Source organism: Eumetopias jubatus, unplaced genomic scaffold (assembly GCF_037043125.1).
Source record: "Eumetopias jubatus isolate StellerSeaLion01/CBP00866 unplaced genomic scaffold, mEumJub1_p1.0 scaffold_14, whole genome shotgun sequence".
Lineage (NCBI taxonomy): Eukaryota > Metazoa > Chordata > Mammalia > Carnivora > Otariidae > Eumetopias > Eumetopias jubatus.
This window is the reverse complement of record NW_028274820.1, coordinates 70,991,940-71,019,356: the sequence shown is the minus strand read 5'-3', so window position 1 is coordinate 71,019,356 and position 27,417 is coordinate 70,991,940. Positions and strand designations below refer to the sequence as shown.

At 37.2% G+C, this 27,417-nt stretch overlaps 1 protein-coding gene and 1 pseudogene across 1 annotated transcript in view; one reads left to right on the top strand and one right to left on the bottom strand.

Annotated features, from left to right (window-relative positions):
• IMMP2L (inner mitochondrial membrane peptidase subunit 2) overlaps nt 1-27,417 on the top strand; it is an 864,991-nt gene that overhangs the window by 139,073 nt on the left and 698,501 nt on the right. The window lies entirely within an intron of this gene.
• Nucleotides 17,049-17,633, bottom strand: LOC114210548 (platelet-activating factor acetylhydrolase IB subunit alpha1 pseudogene; annotated as a pseudogene).

Genomic DNA, 27,417 nt, shown 5'->3' with positions numbered 1-27,417 from the left:
GGCTCTCAGTTAATTCCTAGCACTCTTATTATTTCAGCTCTTTGTGGTAACCAGTTTTAATTGTATTACATTGAGCCTAATTATCTTCCCAGATGAATTTATGTCCTTTGTACTCCAAAATATTTTAGAGAATAGATTGACTAGTATGAATTTATGTGGCCATTTATTTTCTAGCCAAGTATATAAAGTTCTATGAGCTAGGGCAGTGGATAGGTTATACCTTCACAGTAAAACTCCTTGGTGTTATACGGTCACTTGCTATTAGTTAATTACTATATGTGTGTGGGGCTGTTCTAGGTATGGCCCTTAAAACAATATGTCAATTAAAAAAATAAACATAAACTATACAAAGACTTCAAAATAGCATGGCTAATTTAGCCCAAATATTACATTTAGGTATGATGTAATTCAGATTCAGAATTCAAGCTGCTTTTTTAAATCAAAGGATCCTAACTTTTACAGTATTATGTGGGAAGGAATCCTTGCTTCTACCCTTCCAGGATCCCCTGCCAGATTCCTAACCATCTGAAGAATATAGAGTTTTGGGTTTTGGATTCGTCTCTCAAATTGCACGTGATTTTGGAATAGTTACTTTTTGTTCTCTGTTTCTTGTGTAAAAACAAAGCTTTTAGACTTGATTATTTTATTGACTATTTTTAACCAGCACATATATTTTGAACAATTACTGTTCACCATGTGATATACTAAATATCTTAGGAAGTATAAAATAAAAGATAAACCCTCTGACTTTGAGAATTTTAACATATAACTGCTATGAAAACAGCTGGTTGTAATTTATTTTATTTTTATTATTTTTATTTTTGCATTTTGCATTTTGCATTTTTTAATTTTATTATGTTAATCACCATATACTACATCATTAGTTTTTGATGTAGTGTTCCATGATTCATTGTTTGCGTATAACACCCAGTGCTCCATGCAGAACGTGCCCTCTTTAATACCCATCACCAGGCTAACCCATCCCCCCACCCTCCTCCCCTCTAGAACCCTCAGTTTGTTTCTCATAGTCAATAGTCTCTCATGGTTCATCTCCCCTCCAATTTTCCCCCCTTCATTTTTCCCTTCCTACTATATTCTTTTTTTTTTTTAACATATAATGTATTATTTGTTTCAGAGGTACAGGTCTGTGATTCAACAGTCTTACACAATTCACAGCGCCCAACATAGCACATACCCTCCCCAGTGTCTTTCACCCACCACCCCATACGTCCCACCCCCCCACCACTCCAGCAACCCTGTTTGTTTCCTGAGATTAAGAATTCCTCATATCAGTGAGGTCATATGATACATGTCTTTCTCTGATTGACTTATTTCGCTCAGCATAATACCCTCCAGTTCCATCCATGTCGTTGCAAATGGCAAGATCTCATTCCTTTTGATGGCTGCATAATATTCCATTGTGTATATATACCACATCTTCTTTATCCATTCATCTGTTGATGGACATCTTGGCTCTTTCCATAGTTTGGCTATTGTGGACATTGCTGCTATAAACATCGGGGCACATGTACCTTTTTGGATCACTACATTTTTATCTTTGGGGTAAATACCCAGTAGTACTATCACCACTGTTATTTTTATTTTTTTTAAAGATTTTTATTTATTTATTTGACAGAGAAAGAGACAGGGATAGAGGGAACACAAGCAGGGGGAGTGGGAGAGGGAGGAGCAGGCTCCCCACTGAGCAGGGAGCCCGATGCGGGGCTCAATGTGAGGCTCAATGTGGGGTTCCATGCGGGGCTCGATCCCAGGATCTTGGGATCATTACCTGAGCCGAGGGCAGATGCTTAATGACTGAGCCACCCAGGTACCCCCAGTTCATCGTAATTTAAAACAGTGTTAAGATAAACTGGCAGAATGAACTTTATATATAATAAGGAAGAAAGTAGTGTGGATTTGAAGGATCTGAGAGGATTTTTTGGAGGAAATTGTTCCGGAGTTGAGCTGGAATAAGTTTAGATAGGAGATAGAGGACTTGCCATGTGAGGATGGCCTTAAAGAAAACAAGTGTAAATAGATACAAGTAAACTTTATGTGTGTGTGGAACTGGTAGGGTATTGTGGATGGTATAGAAAATTCCTATGGGGAAGGTAATAGGAAACAGGTTGGATATATAGAGATGGAGGATTCTGAATGCTACCTTGAGGAGTTTCAATCTGATTTTGTGGTACATGGAAGCTTTTATGTTTCTTCAGCAGATAGTCATAAAAGCAGTATTTTAAGGAAAAGAGAGATTCCATTTCATTATGTGGATCATGTATAGATATGAATAAGAGAACTTGATGCCAGACACCAGGAATACCAGCTGAGGTGTTTTATAAAAAGGTAGTTTCAGAACAGAAGCCTTTTGCTTTGCTTTGTTTTGAATATATAGGATATTTACAGGGTAAATATATGAAGGATTGGTCTCTGATTTTATTATTATCATTTTTTAAACCATGAATGTATAACATGGGAGACAATCTCCCAGAGAACATTTTTCCTTGATTTTATTTACTAACCTAGCATTTCATACTATGTTTGGAAGATTGAAAACTCTAAATAAATGTTAGCTTAATTATGAATTCGTTCCCAATTCTGTTGCTTAATAGCATCTCAGGTTAATTCCTTCCACCTGATCTTGTGTGTAGTCATATAGTTGGTTTACCAGTTGAATTGCTGTGTATGACCATACCTTGCCTAACATTTTTCTTACTTACTCATCATGGATAGTAGAGGGATCGCCTGAACCGCAAGCAGGGGTCCACTCCCAGTCAGAATCCATTTTTACAGAATCACCACTGGAAGCATAATCTGCAGTGTATCTTTGGAAAGGACATGGTTGGGTAATTTCCCCCTTCCTTATTGCTCAAAGAAGTACTTGAAATTCAGAAGGGCTACAGTTTTAATTCTCTCTACTTACCTATATATACTTTTAATGGTAAAACTCTTTTTTGCCACTAGAGAATGTGTTTATTTTTTTTTTAAAGACTCTTTTATTCTACCTTGTATTGTTGTTAGTTGAGCCTATAACACTTAGCCAAGGTTGGCAATAGAAAATGTTTGTTGAATTAAAATGCTGTTCTTAATATTGGTATATAAACATTCCCTAGCAAATTAGAATTATATTTTTACAGATTTCTTTCTTTCTTTTTTATAGACTTCATTTTAACTTGTGTTATAACTTGGGTTACATTTAGAACAACAAGCTGAAATTTTAAGGCATCTCAAAAAGATACATAATCTCACCACATGTCATCAAATTCTTAAAAAATAAAAGCAAGTCTGTTCAGTCCAAAGTGACGTTACTCTGAAAATTTATGGAAGTATTTTAAAAAATAGAGATGAGCAGAAAAAGTGGAAAACACAAACACAAAACAAAACCTTTCTTTATTAGAATAGATCTGAGAAGGGCTCATCAGTCTAGTCCTTTTTTTCTTTGGTGTGATTCTAAAAAATCATAAGTGTCCTTTCTGTTGGTGATCATTATGGAAATGTGAGTAGTAAAATTATAAAATAGCCTTTACTACAGAGACAATTTATTTCAGAGTAGAAATGCAGTTATGCCTCATGCTGTATGCTTTTCCAAAGATGTAGGCAGGATAGGCTGAGAGCTGCTCCACAGACTTAGTGCCTGAACATCTCACATCACTAATACCTTCCCATTAAGCCACGCAGTACACCAGCATGTAAGCTTAGCACAAAGAAGGCACAGTGAAATGTATTGTTATTCAGATTACAGAGGGGGCTGATCACATAGAAAAACCCTAAGAAGAACAAGGTAGGAACATTTGAAGTGGACAATGGGGTAGGGTGGAGAAGGTTTAGAAGGACCAAACTGGTCAGAGCTAGGGAATACCATCAAGGAGGAGATGAAGCAGCAGGGAGTCTAAGATTGGGTTCTGGAAATAGAGGTCATGTCGTTACAGAATTTTGATCTTGAAGAGATTCAATAGATAATCTTATTAAGAAAAAACTCATTTCTGAATTTGACACCATGACTTATAAAGGTTAAATGACTTGTTTGTTATTTTAATCATTAATCATTGACAGACCTGAAAGAGCCTAGAAGTCTTGAAATCCTGCACCCATGCATTCACTTAACAAGTATTTACAAACTGCTTACTATTAGCTCGGTGATAAGGATAAAATGATATTTGAGATGAAGTTTTTACTTCTGAGGCTCTAATGAGTTAGTGGGGAAACTTGCTGGTAAGTCAGAAAGTGGAATACAGGATTGTAAGTGTTGGATCAGACATGTTCAGGTAGCTTGGAAAGCCCCAGGAGAGGTACCTCAACCAGCTGGATTGTGGGACTGGGGCCAGGAAATGTTTCTGGGGCAAGCTGACATTTCATCAGAGCTCACTCTGTACCGTGTTGGTGTCCTGGAGATAGTGCAGGCATTTTTCATGGTAGTTTAAGATAGAATTTAGGTAACTTTATCCTCTGCTTTTACTTTTGAATCTTGTTCAATAGCTAGAGGAATTGAGTCCACTTTTTAAAATAGGACACTAATGATGTATGGTCATTAACATAACATAATAAAAAATATGTTAAAAAAACAATACAAAGAAAAGAAAAAAATAAAATAGGACATTACAGACGTACTTGGCATATCTCTATATTGAGCCAAAACATAAAATTTTTCTTTATAATATAGGATATTCTGTTGATTCTTTTACTTCATAGTGCTGATAGCATAAGAGAATAGGAATGAAGGAGAGTCTTGATTCTGTGCTCTGGAAAGAAGCTAAAAACATAGGATATACTACTACGTATTTATACCCTAGATTTAAAAAAACACAAAAAAAGAGGTTTTATAAAGTGTGAAAAGACCATTAATAATACATTTAATGTAAAAATTGTTGATGGTTTAAACTTGGTGTGTTAGAACAATTTTGTCTGAAAAGAACATGATCCTATATGCAAAATACATTTTAGATGAGTTAAAAAATAAATACCCAAAATGGAAACTGTAAAATACTTTGAAGAAGGTATGGCTGAATCATTTGATAGTAGGGTGAGGAAAGCTTTCTTTGATATAAAACCAAAAGAAGTTATGATGACGGAAAGTTTGATAGATTTGATTATGTAAAATAAATCTCTTATTTGTCAAAAAACTTGAAATGATATTTAAAAACAAATGAGAACCTTGAAAAGTATTTGCAGTATCGAACCTATCACTCATGTATGAAGAACAGCTACACACACATACACAAAGAAAAGCAGGGGTGTTGGGGGAGAAAAAGCATTGACTTTGAAGGAAAGATTTTATTTATTTATTTGTCAGAGAGAGAGAGCAAGAGAGAGAGTGAGAGAGAGAGAGAGCACAAGCAGGGGGAGCGGCAGTGGAGTGTGGGACTCCATCCCAGGATCCTGGGATCATGACCTGAGCTGAAGGCAGACACTTAACCGACTGAGCCATCCAGGTGCCCCTGCCGATATTTGAAAAATAAAGTATGTATATGTAGACAAGACTAGAGGAACATAGACTGTGTATTGTGAATATGTGTCTTAAATGTGATTTTTCTTAGAATTTAAAAATGCTTTTCATGTTTCCTGTTGCCTCATACATTTTAGTGAGAAAAATTAAAATTGTGGACTAGCAGTCTATATTGAATTATAATCATATTGTATTTATACAAATGATTTGTCAACTCTATTTCTCTGTTCTTAAGGCAATATGATACATCAAAATTCAATAATTAGAATTAAAGTTTGTTCAGGTGAGGGTCCAAGTTGAATCAATATCTAATAGTTTTTTTTTAAGATTTTATTTATTTATTTGAGAGAGAGAGAGCACATGATGAGGAGGGAGCAGGGAGCCCGATGTGGGACTCGATCCAGGGACTCCAGGATCATGACCTGAGTTGCTTAACCAACTGAGCCACCCAGGCACCCAATATCTAATAGTTTTTGCTTGAGAATGTTACAGAATAATATTACTACAGTTGGCTGTATATTTTTTTACCTGACTAGAGATGAAATTATACTATGCTTTCAATTAAGTAATTTTAAATATAAGAAAGGCAAAAGCCGTGAAGAGCAGAATAAAGAAACAATTTCATATATAAAAATACCAAAAAGTTATACTCTTTGCCTTATTTGCTCACTTTTAGAAATCCTGTAGCTGTATTATATTTTTCATTAAAATCTGGATAAATCTTATACTTCCATATTCATTGACAGGTAAAATAATTCCAAAATGACTGTATGAATCAATATAAAGTAAAACAGTATATGTAGTAATATATAGGCAAATAAAATTGGGCTACAATTTTTAAAATCAATTGACTGCTTTCTAATTGAAGTAGAAATCTATTTCAAGTTACTGTTTATGGAAATAGAAAAAAATGGCTGAGGGTAGAAGAGTGATGTGAAAGAAAATAGTTCACATCATTTAAAAATAGGTCTTGGTATATTTAGTTGGGGAAAAAGGTGATTGATTAGAGCCATTTTCAAAGATTCCTTACTATGGAATTGTCTTATAGTCTATTTTCCAATGAAATTCCTACCTTTTTGATTTGGTAGCTAAAGGATCTGATGTTTAAATTTATTTGATATGAAAATATCCCAACCCATTGGGCTTGAATACTATGAGCTGTCTTTTAGCACAACCTTTAGTGATTCCATCAAACTCTTTTACTGTTCTTTCACCTGGAGACAGATAGAAAGTTTAGAAAATTAGGACAGAAACCAATAAACAAAAGGCACCCAGAGAAAAAAGTAGAATAAGGGGAATGTATCTGAACTCTAACTTAATTTACCTTTATTTCTGAAACTTCAGTTATTGGTTTAGAAACATGATGATGCTAGCAAATAAGATCTGTTGAGCACTTACTATATGCCATCTCCGGTGCTTGCTGCTTCATATGGATTTTCTCTAGCGGTCAACCAGAGCCTTTTGGGAGAGGAAGTTATTTTATCAAATCTCAGGTGCATCCTTATTTTATGTGCCACAAAGAAAGAAAAAATACTGTCACTTAGACTATACTATGATTGACTGCAACATATATCCTGATGCCAGAAATGACAAAATATTTAAAGAATTGTAATAAATGAAATGCATTGGGTGGTAGATGTGAGACTTGACTAGCAGATGATCAGTAGCTGGTTCCTATCTTGAAGGTTGGTTTTTAAAAAGGTTATTATCACTGAGAGGAGAAAATTTTACAAATGTGTGAACATGGAAATAAAAAAACAATGAGTGCTTCAATTCAGAATGAAGGTGGGTGTCTTCCCTGCATCTCTTGGCTATCTTTAGGCCTGTCCTTTTTGGGAAAAGTGTACAACACCCATTTATGTGAACAGAGAATAAAAAAATAGGATTCCAAAGGGTCTGTCAGTCTTGGGGGATAGCTTTTTCTGTCAGCAGATGCTAAGCTTTAATTAGACATTAGATTGCAAAGTTGTATTCCTGGCAGTGAGGATTGGTGATGGGGAGGATTTTTAAAGTAAAACAGTAAATGGATATTGAGAAATAGATAAGTTGTTACTAAGGGAATGTTCTTTCTAGAGATACTGAACCGTAAGCAATTCTTATACATGAGACTTGAGGAGCAAAATAAAATAACCCTTACTAGCATACAGAGTTTACAGATTTCGTATTCCCTGAGCATAGTAGACAACAAAGTATAAGTCTAATTGAAAATATGTTGTGATTTAAATCCTTCCTATTAGCTGGTACAAACTTGAGGAGGGAAGAGGAGGGGAGAGAAGGAGGAATGGAAGGTTTTTTTCAAAAGGTAATACAAGGGGAGCAGTTGCAGGGGCTGGATACTGCAATATCTAGTATAGTTATTAGTGTATCTAGTAACAGTTGCAGAGAGCTATGACTTGTAAGGTGATCCTTGGAAAAAAAGGAAAAAGTTAATGCTTTCTTTTATTATATAGAGATAGTTGGTCTTTGTTCCCAGTTCCTGGCACAGAGCTCCTAAATCCCTTGGAATTTTCTAAGTGATAAAGGTAATATGAGCATCTTTTGTTTTAATGAGGCAACTCTTGGTGGGCCCCTAGATAGCTTCAGATGGGGGCTGGTCCACCAGAATAGCAAACCTTGACCAGAAGCTTGTAATTTTCAGCCATCACACAACCTCTGGGGAAAGGAGAGGGACTAGAGATGGAATAAATCACCAATAGCCAATGATGTAACCAGCCATGCCTAGGTAGTGAAACCTCCACAAAAATCCCTAAATGACAGGGCTCAGAGAGCTTGAGAGTTACATCCACATGCTAGGAGGGTGGCACACCCCAGCTCTGAGGACAGAAACCCGTGTGCTTGGGACCTTTCCAGACCTTGCCCTATGTACCTCCTTCACCTGACTGTTCATTTGTATTCCTTGTAGTTAATCAGTAATAGTTATGAAAATATTTTTCAGAGTTTTCTGAGCCATTCTGACAGATTATTGAATCTGAAAGGGTGGGGTTGGGGAATCCCTCCTTGGCTGTGTAGGCAAGTTGGATGGAGTGTCTTATGACTGATGTCTGAAGTGGTCAGTCTTGGGAGACTGAGCCCTTGAACCTGTGGAGTCTGATGCTAACTCTAGGGAATTAGTATCAGAATTAAATTGAATTGTAGGACACCTGGTTGTAGTCAGAATTCATTGGTGTCAGAAGTGATGTGAGTAAAAGCAGCTCAACCATAATTTGGAGAAACACGGAGTTAAAGGCCAGAAAATTGGAGGAGGGAAGTAAGGGTATAATAAGTTGATGGGAAGTGAGTTCAATAGAAGCTAAGGAAGTTAAATTGATAGACTAGAGTAAAAAGTAGTCCAATAAGGTGCTTTAGGATCTAAATCTGCAAATGCTGGGCCCATGGCAGAACATGTGTTTTTGGTCGCTCTTGTACATTTTCAGTGGGCAGGGAACATCAACCATTAAAATGTAGCTAGCCTAGGAAAAAAAGGCTGGGGTCGCCTAGGTAAACATTTTCCTGGTAGCCAATATATCCATTGACAGAGGTGCTTAAAGGATTGGAAGTGTGTTCAATTAAGCAATTGCCCATGTGACTCTGGGGCTAAGGAATACCTTCCTGTCTGAGACCCACCTTGGGTAGCAGATGACCAAAGACAAAGTGCAGTTTGTTGATGTGATCTGCTGGATACAAGTGAAATCAAGTGGGTAATGTGGAATCCATATGTGTAAAGCAAGGAGAGTACAGTGAAGCAAACAGGGGAAGAACACCTTTTAAGCCTTCACTGCCAGCCAGGAAGAATTAGCCTGTGATTGAAGCACTGCTTATTGCAGGTCAAGGACAAGGGGGCTGTGCTCAGTGCCAGCCCTACGAAGGCTAGAATCCCACCTGGAGAGTGGGGGCAAATCAGAGAGAGGTGTGTTTTTATTACTAATATTAAAGAATTCTGTCTAGGCTTCCTTGAACTCATATGTTTCTCACTTTTTATTTGTCATTTTTTGTTGTAAGGCTGGAGTTTTTCCTTTCAACAGCTTGGTGTTTTGCATAGTCATTATTGAATAAAGCACAGACAGTGCATTATCTACAATTTGCAGTTTGGGTTATTAAGAACAAAAATTTAAGACACAAAGCAATCTGAGCGTAGAATACTTTTTAGATACGAATAATTGTTTCCTTAATTGTCCAAAGTCTAGCTTTGTTCATACTCAATTTGTTCGTATTTTTTTTGTGATTCATCTTTATCAGATCTTTGCAAAACATGGTAGTTATTTTTCTTAGATACAATAATTCTTCCCTTTTTGCACTTATATTTCATCAGATTGTGAACAGTTTAATTATGCCATTATAGCAATAACAACTGGCAGTAAGTGTGGGAACACAACATTGACTCTCGGTGAGTGTATAACTCGGGATGTAGGGAGAACACGTGCATAGTAGGCTGGCAACAGAGTGTGCTGCCCCAGCGTATCGGTGTGCATGTTTCACGGGGGGAATGGAGAGCTTTGGCTCCCTGGGTATCAGGAGAGATCTGTTGCTGTATTTGTGATGTTCACAAATTCTCTGGCTCCTTTGTTCCTAGGCTTTGTAGAGATTTGGAGGTCTTTCGAGAATCTTTCATTTATATATTAATCATAATCCATATTTGTAATTACTACTAAAAATGAACATAATGGAATATATTAGTAGTTGGAGCTGGTATTAAAGTAGATAATAGACTTTCAAATAAAACCCCTAAGAATTCTCAAATTTACAAGTAAATTTTTTTATGATAATTCAATGTATTTTGGCAGTAATGGTAGGGAGTAATATTACGAATTGATCATTGAGATCTGTCTTTTAAACTTATCCTGTAATTAGAGTTTGACTCTTCATATTTCTGTGTATATGAATTTGTCTGTGTTTGCTTTGTTTTAAAATGTGATGCTAAAAATACACAGAAATTGAAATTTAGTCCCACTGCAGTCCCATAATCTCCTCCTATTTTGTTCTGTTGCTAAGCCAGAAATTCACATTTACTAGATTATTATCTATTGCCATGGAAATCGTTTTGTTATATTTCAATTTCACTACAGGAACAAGCAGCAGGAGCTAATGGACCGTAAGAGGGAAATTTGTTGTTTAAATAATGATTATCTTTTGTATTTGGCTAACATGAAAAAGGGAAAGTACAATTCTTTTGTCACACAGCATGAGAAGGTAAATGGATGAGAGTTAGGGGTAGAATTCACCTTAAGAAAATTCATGGCTGAAAAAAAAAATTCATGGCTATCTTGTGAGTCAGAAATTACATGACCCACTCACAAGGCTGAACTGTAAAAGGTGTCCATACCAAGCTATGTTTCATCAAGTAACAAAGGAAGTCCTTGTCTGTGGGCTGGGCTCCCCAGAGGTGAACAGTGAGATGGAGTTTGGGGTGCAAGATATGCATCAGGGGTTGTGTGCTGTGCCTGGAAGGGGGAGCTGCAGGATTGGGCAGAAAAAGAAGCCGAACTGCCCAGCCGGCCCCAGGAAACTCAGGTAGTATTGCCCTTACGGTTGCTTCCTGTTGCCCCGCTTTGTTGCGGGGGATGTGGGCAGCCCCCATGTGGGGGACTGCTGTCTGCAGCTGCGGGAGATTGAATTCTCTGGACCTGGAGCCTGTCTTCTGACCACACTCCCTGCCCACGGCGGTGAGGCTCATGTGGGAGACGCATCTCTCTACGCCAATCTTTTCCTCCTATGACTCTTAGGGATTTCCTGCAGTTTTATCCTTATGGTATTTATAATTCCCAGTATACATCACCTTTAATCAGGCAAGTGTTCGCATTTTTTAGACATATTGATGATAAAAGACCTTTTAACGTCCTTATTTGGTTTAAGTGCTTTTGGAATTATGTAGGTTGTGTTCTGCCTCTAGCCACAGCATATCCTTTTTTTTTTTTTTTAAATTCATAGCAGATTCTGGCCCTTCATAGAAAGTTAAGACTTTTCTTAATAGTAAATGAACATTTGTAAATAGACATATTTTTTTTAAACTTTTTATTTTATAGTGATTTCAAACTCAGCAAAATGTTTCAAGAACAGGACAAATAACTTCTTCATTCACATTCCCCTGTTACTAGTATTAGACTACAGTTGCCTTATCATATTCTCTTTCTTCTCTCTCTTTCTCCGTCACCCTTTACTCTGATACATTCTTGTTTTGAAGATTTTTTTTTTTTTTTTTTTTTTTTAGACATGATGCCCTAGTATTCCTTTGGTACTTCAGTGAGTATTTCCTCAAAATAAGGATGTTGTTCCACTTAACCCCAATATAATAATCAAAATAGAAAATAAAGATTAATATAATATTACCATCTAATCCACAGATCTCATTCACAACTCACCAGTTGCCCCAGTGATGTTCTTTATGAGTCCAGAAACCAGGATCATACCTTGTGTTTAGTTGCCTGGCTTTCTGGTCTCCTTCAATCTGGAACTGTTCCTTATTCTTCTCTCATCTCATGATCTTGATATTTTGGAAGAGTTCAACCAAATCATGCTTCTCTATTTGGTTTTATCTGGTGTTTCCTCATGAATGGGTTCAGATTATTTTGGGCAAGATTACTATAGAAGTGATGTTGTGTTCTTAGTTCCTCATGTTAAAAGGTGGTCAGGCTTGTCTTATACATTTCTTGTTCCAACCTTGGAATTACTAAGAAATTCTCGTTCCTTTTAATGGAGAATGACATTTAGACATTTAGAAACCAAGGTCGGGTTCTAAAAATGCTCATTGCTACTGGAGTATCATTCCTGCTAGGTCTTCTCAGGGAATGAAATTAGGAAATACAGTTTTTATAAACTCTCTCTCTATATATGTATTTATCTGTATCTGTCTATCTATCTATCTATCTATCTATCTATCTATCTATCTATCTATCTATCTATCTATGCCTGGATCCTATTAACCTTAAATGTTACCTGTTTGCTCATTTCCCCCTGTATAAAACTAGTCTCTCAGCTGTGTGGGTCACCAACTTGACTTGGCCCTGCTATCCCCAACCAGCTGGTTGAATATTTGGTTTTGGCTTCGCTGGCCATGCCAACTACTTGCTCAGTCTCAACCAAGGGGAAGGGGCCCTGATGCTTCTTATGTTTCCTATTCCTATTATTATTTTTCTATGGATATAAAGTGCTGCAGTGATTAAAAAAAATTCAGCAGAGGAGGTAGTATTTGTTATGGGTTATATCGTGAAAGACATTCCTAATTAAAAATGGGATTCTCTAGTGGTTTAGTGGTTTCTTTTTTTGTTTTGTTTTCTCAAAATTTTTACTATTCTAAGATGCAAATGACAGGATTTTAGTGCTTAGCTTAAGATTCTGTTAAGGATGATAATAATAGCACTGGGATATGTGCTGGCCATTTCTGATATTAAATATAGTTTCTGAATAGAAACCATTTATATTGTTAAGGCAGATCTTTCTTTGGTTTCTTTTGGATTTATTTCTTGGCCATTCAATAAGTGATAGCTATTAGCAAAAACAATTTTTGTTGAGTTTTGTTTATTGGTTTGCAATAATGAGAACAGTTATTGAGTCCGATAATTTTGTATTTTTATTTTCAAGTAAAGTGTTCTTATTTTGTGATGATACTAAGGAAAGGCAGTTTAAAAGCTAGTTTTAAAGGATCTGTAGCTTTGAGAGGTTATAATTTAGAAGGGAGGCATGGTGGTCAGAGGAAATGAGCCAAAGTTAAAAGCCTTTTCTGTGCCATTGAATCTGTAACCATCCTCAAAGTACTCTGCACTTTATGTCACAAAAAAGCCTCAAATCCAGTGGGTAAATGTTATCTGCAGGAACCTCATCATTTCTGAAAACAGTTCTTTTATTCTTAGAGTATTTGAACAAGAAATACAAATAATAGTATTTTCTTCTCTTTTTGCAGGACAACATATGGATATAGGGGTTTTCTGCTATTTTTGAATAAGTGCTTTTTGATATAAAAAGCAAAATCAAATTTAAAATTAATGGATGGTGAGACAGAAACTTAAGGTATTGGTTAAATCTCTTTTGCCTCCTTTGTGAATCAGGGGTATCAGTTCTCATCTTTTCTTGTGGGGTTTTATGCTTGATTTTCTTTTGGAAGATATATATAATTACTTGTCAGCCAAAAGTTTATGGCATAGACACTTTTGCAAATAGCTTTTAAAGGTAGATCTTGATTATATAACCTGTAAGGAGCACACAAGATATGGGTAAAGCAGTTGATGAGTAGTGAATGTGATTGTACAGAGGAGAGAAGTGAGTGAAGGCTCATTTCATTATTGTACTTTAAATATGGTCACATTTCCTCATGAGTCTTTTATGATTTCTGCTGTCCTTGTCTAATACAACTTTGGTTGCTTCTTATCCCATTCTTCATCTCCTTTACTTTGTCTCTCTCTATAATACAAACTCACTCACACACAAATACACGTACATTCACACTGGAATTTAAATAGTTTGTGTGCTTAGAAATATTCCCAACTGGAGGCCACACAGGGCCAATGTCTATAATTGTGTGTTTGTGTATACGTGTGTGTGTACACACACACACACACCATCTTAAAATAGTTGGCCAGTGAAAGTGCTTGGCTTATTTTAGGTATGCAGCTCACGTTTGTTGAGTGAATGAATCTATGAGCCCAAAAAGACAGTATTAAGGACTGAAGCTAACAGGGTGAAGAAATGGGCAGAGTCTCATGGAGATATCATTTCTGCTATGAAGATTTGTTTGTTGTTGAGATGGCTACTCCAGAGTGATCTAGTATTCATATGGAACAGTTGTTAGGTTGAGTCTGCTGCTTTACCCCACCTCTCTGAACCAAAATTTATTTCTGATTGGCAGAGGGTAATTAATTGAACTGTACAGATACTTTACTGGAAAGGGTAAATCATGCCTTAGGTGAGGGTAGTGATCTGGGTACGGGACCAGGAATGTGTACTTTTCCCTCCTCTCAATAAAGCTTTTCTTATTGCCGCTCATTTTATGTCTTGTGACAGCCAAGTAATGCAGGGTAGAGTGAAATGATTTTTGTATGACAGAAACCATAGCAAACCATGCAGGACATTTGCCTTTAAAAACAACAATAAAAAGATCAAACATTCTCTAGTTACCACTTTAACATTTTACAGTTTGGAGTGGTACTGCTAGTCCTGTCAATGAAAATTACCACTTGGCATCTTTTTGGAGTATCTAAATGTGTGGTCAGGGACCCACTTGGGCACAGGGTCGTGCTATGAGCCCTGTTCACGATTTTCTGAACTACTTCCTAATGTGCCTGAAATGCTGAGAGCAGGGCACTGCTTCCCCTGCTGCTTTCAAATGTCAGTATCTTCCTCTTTTTTTACCTGTATAGTTACATTTATTCCACTGTATAGCAGCAAGTCCACTTCTAATTCACTGAAACCATTTTCCTCCGTTCAGTACTAAGACCTCCAAAACCACTAAGTCCAAAGTTTCAGTTGGGTTATTACGTGTAACAGAGAGCCCAACAAAGATGCATACATGTGTATACCAAAAGACATACACAGGAATGTTCATAGCAGCACTCCTCCTAGTAGCCCCACATGGAAACACCTCTAATGTCCATCAACAGTACAATGAATACATTGTGGTATATTCATTAAATGTGGTCTAGTCATTCATTGTATAGCAATGGAAACAAATGAACAACTGGTCCAGGTAACAACATAGATGAATCTCAATGATGTTAAAGGAAGCTAGACAAAAAAGAATACATCACGTATTCAATTTATACAAAGGTTAACCACTGGCAAACCTCATTTTTGGTTTTAGAAACCAGGGTAATGATTACCTTTGGGAAGGAATAAGAGTAAAGGCTAAGAAGAGGCAGACTAGTGTTGTAGTTATTGATGTGGGTGGTGGTTACATAGTTATCTTCACACGTTGTGATAAGTTGTGCCAAATAATTACATTTGTGCCCCTTTCTGTATGTGTTATGTTTCATTAAAAAACTTATTTTTTAAAAATTGATATAATTGCCCTCATGTGTGTAATGTCTACTTTTTCTGGATGCTTTTAGGGTGTTTTTCTTTGTCTTAGTTTTATGTTCGACTATAGCATTCATAGGTGTGATTTGCATGGTAATTTTCCTACTGTGGTTTCACTGAGCTCTGTGAATCTGTAATTTCATGCTATTCACCAAATTTAGAAAACATGCTGCCAATATTTTTTTTTACTTAGACATAAAGAAAATAGAGGGACTACTCTCACCTCCACTTTGCATACCTTCAGAAGGAAAAGATGGCACCATATATGCATTACTAGTTGTTAAGCATTTACTTCATTTTATAGGTCAGCATCTCAAGTTTGCAGGTTACTGCCATCCAACTGGCCCCATAAACTGAACCAGTTTTCCAATTCGTTCTAAGTTCTGTCTAGCCTGTCAACTCCTAAGCCACTAACGATTAACCAGTGTATACCCTTACCTCAGGCCATGCCTCCTAAAGTTCTTCCCAGTGGAAGATTTTCTCTTTACCATTGTGTTTCAGGGCCACTAAAGAGGGGTGGTGTTGTATAGTGACCACTTACACCTAGCTTTTGCCAGCTCAGTACAGGTCCTTTTATGAATGAAAAGACCCACCCTTTTTCCCTCTTTCCTTAACTGACCAGAGGGAACTTCTTATGATGCCAGTTTATGTGGATTGAGGGAGAAGTGCTGAAGGATTAGGGGCAGTTACCGTAGTAGTCTGAGTCATCTGCTCATTCAGCTTAGCTGTAGCCATGTTCCCAGTCTCGGAGGGCGTGGACTGCTGTTGGGCCCATCTAGTTGTATGGTTTGGTGAATCAGATAACAGCTGTTTATGATAGTGGTCAGGTGTTCTAGCTCTACCAGGGACTGCTAGCAAATCAGGAGAACAATCTTAATAAGGTCCCCAAGGACCACATGTGATTAGCATTGACACATTGCACTATGACACTGACTGTGCAGTTATACAGCAGCCATTTCTAAAGGCACTTTCTGCTTACAAAGCACTCACACATGCTTATAGGCCACAGTATCCTTTCTGCTGGCCTCCAGGGTCTATAGATGGAAAAGGCCTAAAGTGAAATCGAGATTCCATGGACAGCCTGGCTTTTCCAGGGGCTCTGTAGCCCATGGCTCAACTACCACCACTACTACCACCACTACTACTTCTACTACTACTCCTACTACTTCTTCTACTACTACTACTTCTACTACTCCTACTTCTTCTACTACTACTACTACTTCTACTACTCCTACTCCTACTACTTCTACTACTCCTACTCCTACTCCTATTGCTTCTTCTACTACTACCACTACTTCTACTACTACTACTCCTACTACTTCTTCCACTCCTCCTCCTCCTCCTACTACTTCTTCTACTACTACTACTTCTACTACTCCTACTTCTTCTACTACTCCTACTCCTACTACTTCTACTACTCCTACTCCTACTCCTATTGCTTCTTCTACTACTACCACTACTTCTACTACTACTACTCCTACTACTTCTTCCACTCCTCCTCCTCCTACTACTACTTCTTCTACTACTACTACTACTACTACTTCTTCTACTTCTTCTTCTCCTCCTCCTCCTCCTCCTTCTTTTTTTTGAGGAATGAGAATTTAACGTTGGGGAAGGAGGATGCTTAGGTTGTAGCCTCTGGCAAGGGGACACCCTGGCCCTGGTCTTGGGCCAGCAGATGCCGAAGCAGGGTGTGCAGGGCCCGACAGACAGGTGTGTAGCCCAGGCGGCTCAGATGCAGGTACTCGTACAAGCCACGCTGACTTACAGTACCATCCAAGTGCACAAAGCTGGGGGTGACATCCAGGAAGTGGGCCCGTAGATGGCCGGCCAATGCTGCCCAGACCAGCTCATTCACACATCAGTTTTTCTCATGAAGTAGGTTGGGGTGCTGGCCCCTGGCACAAATCTGACCCCCCTACAATCTTGGGCCAGATTTGTTCCAGCTCCCCATTCTCCAGCTGCCAAAGCACCTGTTATGTGCTGTCACTGCCAATACCAAAGTTAAGTGCATGCAGAGCAGAAAAGAGCCCCTGCCAGATCTTGCACTGGTGCATTAGCTGGACCCAGGAATCACCGATGAAGATGACTTCCTGTTCCTTGTCCTTGCTGTCGGCTATGAACCAATGGTGCAGGGACATCTAGCATCCTTCGCCCTGCATATCCTATACCGGCATGGACTTGCCAGTGCATTCTCCTCTTCACTCATCTTGGTGCTGCCCCTCATGCCAGATCCAGCGTCTTCTTTAAAGGCAAAGTGCTGTATTTGAAAGAACATAAGCAGTAGAAATTAAGATTTGGGTAACAGTTTAGATTGGAACACCGATCACTTGGTTCTCTTCCTCTCCATTTGGCTCTCTGCTCAAATGTCATTTTGCCTTTGAGGCCTTCTTTGGCCATCTTATTTAAAACCCCTATTTCCTACCTACCTTGCTGTATTTTCCCAGTAGCACCATTTGACATACTCTACATTTTACTTATTTTATTATCTCTCTTTCCCATTAAAAAAAAGTTTATTGAGAGCAGGACTGCTTCCATCCCAGTGCATTGTGTATGGAAAGTATTTGGTGGCTCAGTTGGTTAAGAATCCTCCTCTTGATTTTGTCTCAGGTCATGATCTCAGGATTGTAAGATCGAGAGCCATGTCAGGCTGCACGTAGGGCATGGAGCCTGCTTAAGATTCTCTCTCTCCCTCCCTCTCCCTCTGCCCCTCTCCCCCTAAAAAAGGAAAGTATTTATTTAATATTTGCTGATGAATAAGGCCTTAATAGAACTCAACCACATTATCTGAGACTTCATTTCCTCAAGTGTAAAATGGAAGTACTTAGAAGCACTTTGTGTGCTGTCATGTACTTTATAAGGGGCTTTCCTATTATTAATAATCAAGTTAGAAATTCATTATTTATTAAGCATAATCTATATACTTCCTAGCATGGTTTAGCTGGTTAAAACATATGTGTATGAAGTGTTCTCCCTGAAATTCTGGGGTACAACCCCAACTGCTGGCTGTCTTTGGGGCCTTAGTCTCACTGACTGCTTCATGACTCATTTTCATTGCCTGTGGATCTTCCAAATTTTAGCCTGTGATTTAAGAGTTCCTATAGCTCCAGGCCAAACAAAACAGTGATTGGCAGAGGCGTCAAAAGATTGCTCCTTAGGTTCTTCTGGTCTGGTCAGTAAGATTTGTTCAGATTGGTTATCCATGATACAATGTCCGTCTAGGTCTCCTTTCTTTTTCTTTGTTTTCTTTCTTCTTTCAAAAAAAGAGGGAGAGTGCTGATCAAGGACTCCTGGGCCCAGTTGCTCCCCACAAAGTGCTGTGGGAATTCAGGGGAAGGAGAGATGAATTGTGGCTTAGAGCAGGGATCAGCTTGGATGGAGTGCTCAAGGTCAGGGATATGCGGCCGAATGTTTCAATCTCCATCTGATTTACAAGGGGAGATATAATTGAATAACTGATTAAGGACTTAATAGAGACATAAGCAAGGCCTATGAGAGCATAGATGAGGCAGTGATACTTAAATCTAACTGGATGGTTCAGGGAAGACTCCCTTGGGAAGGTGGCATATGAGATATATGTTCATGGACTTGGAACATGTTGAAAGCAAAAGGAGAGAGGATTTCAGGAGAGTCAGACTGAGGAAAAGAAAGATAAAAAATAAAGAGGCAGAAAAACTGAATGTAAATTTTAGTTTGCCTGTTGCTAAAGACTTTTGAGTAAGGGAGTTTCAGGGTAAGATTTTGATATTTTAATTATCCACTTTTACCCTTTCTGCCTTCTGCAGTTCTGGCCTGAAGAATGGATTTATAAAAAGGTGTAGGAGCCAGCAGGGAAATAAAGTGCTGCTTCAAAGTTGGATGAATTTTTGGTAACCCTCAATGTCTGGCTTTTCCAGTGTGTTGTTGAACCATGAGGCTTGGGTTTGGAGGCTTACCTGTATTTCCTACTCCAGTGAGTTTCAATCTCACTTACTCTTCAGTTTTAAGAGGAGAAATTGGAGCAGAGAGGGGATGAGGAGCTCCAGGTCTGATTTTTTTTTTTTTTTTTTTAAATCGCACAAAATGATCATGACCTCTCTGCCTGGAGTTTCAGACCCTGCCTAGTTATTCATGCTCCATTCTCACTGTTCTGGACCAGGCTGTCATCTTCTCTCACCTTGGCTGTTTCAGGAGCCTAACTTTGACCTCATCACTGCTAGTGTAATTTCCTCCCTCCACTTCATCATCTTCACTGTTACTGTCCAGTTGAAGCCATCTATGTAGCTTTACATATTTGATTAGCCACATCAAAAAAAAAACTAAAAAAAGTGATTGTGATTTTAATAATGCATTTTATTTGATCCAGTCTATCCAAAATATTATTTCAGCATGTGGCCCTAATCACATTTCAACATCCTCAACCTATATATACCCTATTCCCTTTGTCTGGAAGCCTCTGATCCTTCTACTGAACAAACTTGTTCATACAGTATCAACCTGAATGCTGTTTCCTTCATGAATCCTGCCTTAAGTTATTTAGGCAAATTTCATATACTTGTGGCTTTCAAGGTTTTTTGGCTGTATCAAGTAAGAAGCATATTTTACATCGTGACCAAGATGTATGCATATGTGTGTGTGTCTTCCCATATTTTTGCCTATAGCTATACTGAAATCTCTGTGTGTATATCTAAATTTTTACCTATGAAAAACAGGAACAGAAGTTCAAATTTGTTTTGTTTCATTAGGTAAGTGTATTACTGCATTTGCATATATCTCCTCCCTAGACTCTATATCTTTTTAAAAAAAGATTGATTGATTGATTGTGACAAGTCCAGTGCCTGGTCATTGTGTGTACTCAATATATATTTATTGACTGACTCAAGTCCAGAAGAGCTGTTCACATGGGTTCAAAGACATCATTTTAACCATCAATATTAATTAACTACCACAGTTTGTGCGGTGTTGTCTCAGCCCTGGCTGACTGAAATACGAGCACCTGGGTGATAAAAGGTTTTCTTTATTCCCAGATCTACTTATATCTGAATAAGGAGCTCAGATTTGTTCTCTTATTCTGGTAACATGGAAAATGGATAGCAGGGAGAGCTTGATATTTTTCACTTAGAATCAACTCAAATACTGTAGAGAAACCCATTCTGTTACTTTTTATGAAGAGAGCTGAAGTCTGTACTCTGAGGTTAGCAATTTATGCCTGGTATTTAAAAAAATTTCTGATGACATGATACAGTCTCAGACTATATCAGAGATAAGCCAGATGGCTCATTTCTAGACTAGTTTTACTGCTAATTAAAGGGCTAATTTTTCTCTCACAAACTCAAGAGTGTGAATATATTTATTGTCAAAATACTCAATAGTTGGACAAGCTAAATTGGTTCAGGAAAACCTAATTGGGTGTTTTCCATCTTGAAAAACTCTGGTGCTTATATTTAAGAGACCCTGGGGAATAGCTGTTAGTAAAGGTATTGATTACAAGTCTGCTGCTTTTTAATAGCTGTGTATTAACTCAAGAAGTTTGATTTCAAGGGACTAAAATTTTAAAGAAAAATAAAAGTCTCAACAGTTAGAACTAGTCCTTTCACTTCCACTTAGGTGAATAGTTTTGCTTTTATTACATTCTAAGTGTTGCTGTCAGTCTGTGTGAAGAGGCCCACATGACAAGATTGCTCTTTCTCTGACAAAAGATCATTATCTGGCTAGAGCATATCCTAGGAGTCAATAAATATATAATATGCTATTTCAGATTCTTTGAAGATACTGAGTATAATCTCATTTTGGATGTAGGAGGCGTTGCTTAATAAATATTTAAAAACTCTATTGGCAGGGTCTTAATGTGACAGCTAATAAACATACCATTGAATAAGTGTTAACAAAAAGACATATTACTGTGAAGTGCCTTCAAATTATTTAGGTGAAATAATAAAGTATCACCTTTTCCTAACAAATAAATTAGCGATGATTTAATTCTTTCATGTTAATTTATGTTGAGGAATATACACGGGAGAGTTTTTTTTTAAAGATTTTATTTATTTGAGAGAGAGAGAATGAGAGATAGAGAGCACAAGCGGGAGGAGGGTCAGAGGGAGAAGCAGACTCCCTGCCGAGCAGAGAGCCCGATGTGGGACTCGATCCTGGGACTCCAGGATCATGACCTGAGCCGAAGGCAGTCGCTTAACCAATTGAGCCACCCAGGCGCCCACACATGGGAAAGTTTTTGATAGAGCTATTTTTGCCCTCTCCTAGTAATTTACTTAGGAATTTTCTTCAAATAATTCATAATACTAAATTATCTGCAGAGAAGAGTTGCCACTTGCAATATGTATATGGATTTTGTTTTTTACCTAAACTTACTGTATATGTATGCATGCTGTTATGAATATCAGGAAATATTTAACCAGGGTCCTGACTTAGAAAGTTGCCTTTCATCTAAAAATTCCAAACTTGGACTTCCTACTTTTTCTTACTTTTTAAAGTGAGTTTCTATTTATTTGATGAGCAAATAGTTTGCATTTACATGTTAAATAATTTTGTTATTTAGAGTTGATAATATGTGCCATATTGATATCTCTGGAATTTTCTGTCTTGAAGCTGAAAGCCTTCAGATATATATTGTTGCTATTATTATTTGAGAAAATGACTGGCATTTCCACTTGCCTTTTAGCATGGTTACCTTCCAGTATATTCACATGGTAGGGGAACTTTGTTTTTTGGCTCAGTGAAATATCAACGGTGTTTTTCTGATGTGCAGCCATGTAATGTGGGATTGTTTTAGGCGCAATGTTATGAAATTTTATTTCACCTTGTAAGCATCGTGGCCTATCTTGCCATTGTAAAATGACTTGTATTTAAATACCTATAACAACTATAATCCTGGAAAATGGAATAATAATTCATATACTCTCATTAGTAAGTTCTTTGACTAGACTATAAATTTTCACTTACCTATCGGTTAAGTGGGAAGCTGACATTGTACATGGTCTTTCTTATCTCTAATATGACTTTTCTTTTTACTGTGAGGTTTATGAGAGGCTTTCAGTGATATTTTTTCATTCTGGTCTTCTCTTACTGTGTATTGATGCCACATATCTTGTTCTTCAGTTAATAAACAGCTCATATTCTACTGTCTCATTAGCCTTTCAGTAAATGGGATTCAAAATGGTCTCATTAGCCTTTTGACAAATATCATTTTAATTAAATATGCATAAATATGGAAAGATCTGTGTAACAATGTCTGTAGTAATTACAATGTATTTTATATTATTTTGCATTATTATGGAATTGTGTACTTATTTCTGATGCAGAATAATTACATTAGGAGTCTATACTAACCTGTTTTTTGTGTTTATAAAGATCACAGGTTTATCAAGTAGGTGGCTTGAATTAATTTGATTTCACCTTTATCACAGTGCTAATGGAATTGATAGTGTAAGTTCGCCTGTGCCAAGAAGTAAAGAGCTCAGGTTTAATAACTGTGCTGATTCAGAAAATTGATTTGTTTCTTTCAGGACTTTCTTAAATATAGATGCTTTAATACAATTGGATATTATAAAAACTCTTTTACCTTACATTAAACTCATTTTTATGATATTCCAGAGGTATTGGTTAAGAAAGGAGCTTGAGAGATAGAAAGACCTAACTTGGATCTTAGATTTGCCATTTGCTATCACAGGGCTCTTGGGTGATTATAATAACAATATCTGCCTCAAAGGATCATTTTTTTGAGAAATAATTGAGATAAGATTTACTAAGTGCTAAATTTACTAAGTACTAGTAATTTTATTATCATAATAATAAAAGTCATGAACTTTTTTCCCTAAATATATTTCATTTTGCTGGAAGTTTTGTTGATCAATATTTGCATTGTGACAATTACAGAATGTTGACTAAATGGTAAGTATACCACTGTAAACTTTTGTTTTTGGACCTCTTGAAGGCCAGTGTAATCAGCACATTGAAAAACATTATACAGTTCACATTTAATAAAATTGAATTGAATTTGCATGGTTTCAACTGGTATAAGATGACTGTCATGTAAATTGCTTGTTTCCTGTTATGTAATTATTTTATAATTTTTTATTATCTGCCAAAGTAAATTGTAAACAAAAGTTGATTAGAAATTACTTTTCAGCTTTCTCTTACCTATCTAAAAGTATGTAAAAAATATTTTTTTCAACCACCAAGTCTATTTAGTAAATGTCTGCTGGATTTTAACCTGCTATACTTTTTTTTTTAACCTGATATGCTTTTTAAAATTTATTGTTTATTTATTTAATTAAATTTTTAATTTAAATTTTGTTAATTAACATACAGTACAGTATTGGTTTCTGGAGCAGGATTCAGTGATTCATCACTTACACACAACACCCAGTGCTCATCACAAGTGCCCTCCTTAATCCCCATCACCCATCTGTCACATCCCCCACCCACCCCCTCTGTCAACCCTCAGTTTGTTCTCCATCATTAACAGTCACTTATGGCTTGTTTCCCTCTCTCCTTTTTTTATTTTCCCCCTTCCCATATGTGCCTCTGTTTTCTTTCTTAATTCCACATATAAGTGAGATTATATAACATTTGTCTTTCTCTGACTGACTTATTTCACTTATAATACACTGAAGCTCCATCCTTATCATTGCAAATGGCAAGATTTCATCCTTTTTGGTGGCTGAGTAATACTCCATTGAATATATATACCACATCTTCTTTATTCATTCATCAGATGATGGACATTTGGACTCTCTCCGTAGTTTGGCTGTTGTTAATAATGCTGCTATAAACATTGGGGTGCATGTACCCCTTCAAATCTGTATTTTTGTATCCTTTGGGTAAATACCTAGGAGTGCAATTGCTGGATCATAGGGTAGTTCCATTTTTAACTTTTTGTGGAACCTCCATACTGTTTTCCACAGTGGCTGCAGCAGTTCACATTCCCACCAACAAGAGGTTTCCCCCTTCTCTGCTTCCTCAGCAACACCTATTGTTTCTTGTGTTTTTAATTTTAACCATTCTGACAGGTGTTAGATGGTATTTCATTGTGGTTTTGATTTGTATTTCCCTGATGATGAGTGATACTGAGCATCTTTTCTTTTTTTTTTTAAGATTTTATTTACTTATTTGACAGAGAGAGAGATAGCGAGAGAGGGAACACAAGAAGGGGGAGTGGGAGAGGGAGAAGCCGGCTTCCCGCTGAGCGGGGAGCCAGATGTGGGGCTTGATCCCAGGACCCTGGGATCATGACCTGAGCCGAAGGCAGACGCTTAACGACTGAGCCACCCAGGCGCCCCACTGAGCATCTTTTCGTGTGTCTGTTAGCCATCTGGAAGTCTTCTATGGAAAAGTATTTGTTATGTCTTCTGCCCATTTCTTAACTGGGTTATTTGTTTTTTGCGTGTTGAGTTTGGTAAGTTCTTAATAGATTTTGGATACTAACCCTTTATCAGATATGTCATTTGCAAATATCTTCTCCCATTCCCTAGGCTGCCTTTTAGTTTTGTTGATTGTTTCCTTTGCTGTGTGGAAGGTTTTTATCTCGATGAAGTCCCAGTAGTTTATTTTTCCTTTTTTTCCCCTGCCCCCCACGACGTGTCTAGTAAGAAGTTGCTATGGCCAAGGTCAAAGAGACTGCTGCCTGTGTTCTCCTCTTGGATTTTGTTGGTTTCCTGTCTCACATTCAGGTCTTTCATCCATTTTGAATTTATTTTTGTGTATGGTGTAAGAAAGTGGTCCAGTTTCATTCTTCTGCATGTAGCTGTCCAGTTTTCCCAGCACCATTTGTTGAAGAGACTGTCTTTTTTCCATTGAATATTCTTTCCTGCTTTGTCAAATATTAGTTCACCATATAGTTGAGGGTCAATTTCTGGGTTCTCTATTCTGTTCCATTGATCTATGTGTCTGTTTTTGTGCCAGTCCCATACTGTCTTGATGACTACAGCTTTGTAATATAGCTTGAAATTTAGAATCATGTTGCCTTCAGTTTTGTTTTTCTTTTTCAAAATTGCTTTGGCCATTTGGGATCTTTTATGGTTCCATACAATTTTAGGATTGTATGTTCTAGCTCTGTGAAAAATGCTGGTGGTATTTTGATAGGGGTTGCATTAAATGTGTAGATTGCTTTGGGTAATATAGACTTTTTAACAATGTTTGTTCTCGTAATCCTTGAGCATGGAATGCTTTTCCATTTCTTTGTGTTCTCTTCAATTTCTTTCATAAGTGTTTTGTAGTTTTCAGAGTACAAATCCTTTACCTCTTCAGTTAGGTTGATTCCTAGGAATCTTACTGTTTTTGGTGCAATTATAAATGGGATTAATCCCTTGATTTCATTTTCTGCTGCTTCGTTATTGGTGCATAGAAATGCAACAGATTTGGGGTGCCTGGGTGGCTCAGCTGGTTAAGCGGCTGCCTTCAGCTCAGGTCACTATCTCAGGGTGAGATTGAACCCCCTTGTTGGGCTCCCCACTTCTCCCTTGTTGGGCTCTGCTTCTCCCTCTCCCTCTGCCACACCCCCTGCCCCACCACCCCCGTGTGAGCACACGAGTGTGCTCTCTCTCTGTCTCTCAAGTAAATATATAAAATCTTAAAGAAAATGGATAGCAGTGAGAACAATTTGATGTTTTTCACTTAAAATCAACTCTAATACTTTAGAGAAACACATTCTGTTACTTTTTATGAAGGGAGCTGAAGTTTGTACTCTGAGGTTAGCAATTTATGCCTGGTATTTAAAAAAATTTCTTTATCCGACAAGGTTGTCATTCAGAATAGAAGGAGAGATAAAGAGTTTCCTAGACAAATAATAACTTGATATACTATTGATGGGTGCTTTCTATTCCCCTTGATTTTAAAAGAATAATGAATAAATAAAACAATTATTCATGAAGTAGTAATAAAATCAAATATGATACAGTCATACTTTATATAATATTATGATGTTTATATATGTGCAAATGAAACTATGCATTGAAAAAACTATTAGGATTCATAGCAAATTGTTGATAGAATTATTTCTACAGTAGGGTTTGGAGCAGTGCAATTCTTGACTGTATATCAAATAGAGTTTCATGATTGCAAGCAACCTAAACTGAGAGATGATCTAAACAAAAAAGAGGAATTTATTGGATAAAGTTTGGCTATACCACACAATTGAAAATTGAGTTGAATAAGTAGTTCTCCGGAAGCATAGAAGTAGAAACAGCTCAGAGAGTTAAGTGGCAGTAATTTGTGAGCAGTTTCTATGGCAGGAGTGGAATTTGAAGACTTCCATTTGAAGACTGATAGCCCTACTAGAGTGACAAAAAATGAGGGGGGGGGGCGGGCTGGTGGATGGCAGTTCACCAAAGGAAATGGTACTATTCCTGAAGAGCATCAGAGATATCTACTATAGAAGGATGTTTTCCTTCGTATTTTATATGTCTTTAAAAAAAAAATTAGCTTTGTTGTGATTTAATCCATACACCGTATGATTCAACCATTTTGAGGTATATAATTAAATGGCATAGTATTAGTCACAAAAATGTACATTCATCAGTAAATTCAATTTTAGAATACTTTCACTACCCTAAGAAGGAACCCCATATCTCTTAGCCATCACCTCCAAACCATCTCTCTACTCTCAGTCTCTAGTAGCCACTAATCTGCTGTCTGTCTCTATAGATTTCCCCATTTTGAATATTACATATTAATGGAATTATGCAGTATGTGGTTATTTGTGACTGACTTCCTTCACTTAGCACAGTATTTTCAAGGTTCATGAGGTTGTAGCATATATCAGTAATTTATTCCTTTTTATGGCTGAATAATAATATACCGTTATAGGGATAAACCACATCTTATTTATCCCCTCATCAGTTAATGGACATTTGGATTGTTTCCATCTTTTAGCTATTATGAATAATGCTGCTATGAATCTTCAGCTACAAATTTTTGTTTGACTACTTGTTTTCAATTCTCTTGGGTATATAGTTAGGCGTGGTATTGCTGGATCGTATGGTAACTCTATGTTTAAGCAT